Source organism: Octodon degus, unplaced genomic scaffold (assembly GCF_000260255.1).
Source record: "Octodon degus isolate 3935 unplaced genomic scaffold, OctDeg1.0 scaffold00028, whole genome shotgun sequence".
NCBI classification, from domain to species: domain Eukaryota; kingdom Metazoa; phylum Chordata; class Mammalia; order Rodentia; family Octodontidae; genus Octodon; species Octodon degus.
In genome coordinates, this window is record NW_004524604.1 from 15,423,656 (window position 1) to 15,424,828 (window position 1,173).

The following is a 1,173-nucleotide window of genomic DNA, read 5'->3' on the forward strand; positions in this document are numbered from 1 at the left end:
CTTTAAAACAAAATATTTAAAAAATGAAAGATAAAGCAAATATCAAGAGACAATCATAAAACCACTCATTTTTTGCATAATTTTAAATTATTAGATGTCTGATTTAAGATTTCTCTGACAAATTGTAACAAATACATTCAGTTAATGCATGATTCACAATAATATTATGTAACAGTTTTGCAGAGTAGGAAATATATGGAGAACATAGTCTGGATTTTCCAGTCTATTTAGTTAAATTATAACATTTTTTACCCAGCAACTGGGCCTCATAGGGTCATAGGCTGCATTAGACTCTAGAAATATAGAGATAAAAATCATCTTAATTTCATTGAGCTATAAATTTATTGGTGGAGACAGATAACTGTAAATCCATACTGAATGTGAAAAAAGAATTTAAAAATTTAAAAAAATAGTGAAAAAATAGGTAGGATTCTCACCCTGACTAACTATATATGCTGATACCTGTGAACTAGGCTACTGCACTGAAGATAGCAATGTGTAATACTAAGGCCATGCTTGGAATCCCTGTCATACTGGTCTTCTAAAAGCATACTGCTTCTAATTTTTAAAAATCAAACAACTATTTTAAATGATGTATAAAAGCATAGTCACATATCAAAGAAATGTCATGTACTAGTTCCTTACATGTAGGCATTATCTAATGTTTAAATCAATTTAAACCTATCGATATCTTTTAAAAATTAACATTAAGTGCTGAAAGCATTCAAAAGCCTTCTAACTATTTGAGAACTGCACTTCAAATATACAGAGTGCTGCCTATACCCATCCTATGGCAAACAGCAAAGTAGAACTTACTTCAGTTTAACCATAAATATACATTGATTGTCTTTCAGTATTTGTCTCTCACTTCTAGTGTCCATAGCCAATGGAAATAATTACTGTACTTTTAATTCTATAAAATCAAGTACTTGTCTTTCCCTGTAGGGGAAACTCACTAAATCAGGATTTACTATTTTCCTCTAAAATAATATTTTGTGTAATAAAATGACCTATAAAAAATAAAAGACTAGACAGGGATTATAGTTCAGTGGCATAAGTGCCTGTCTGGCAAGCACAAATTCCTTAGTTCAGTTCCTAAAAGGAAAGAAGAAAGAAAGAAAGAAGAAAGAAAGAAAGAAAGAAAGAAAGAAAGAAAGAAAGAAAGAAAGAAAG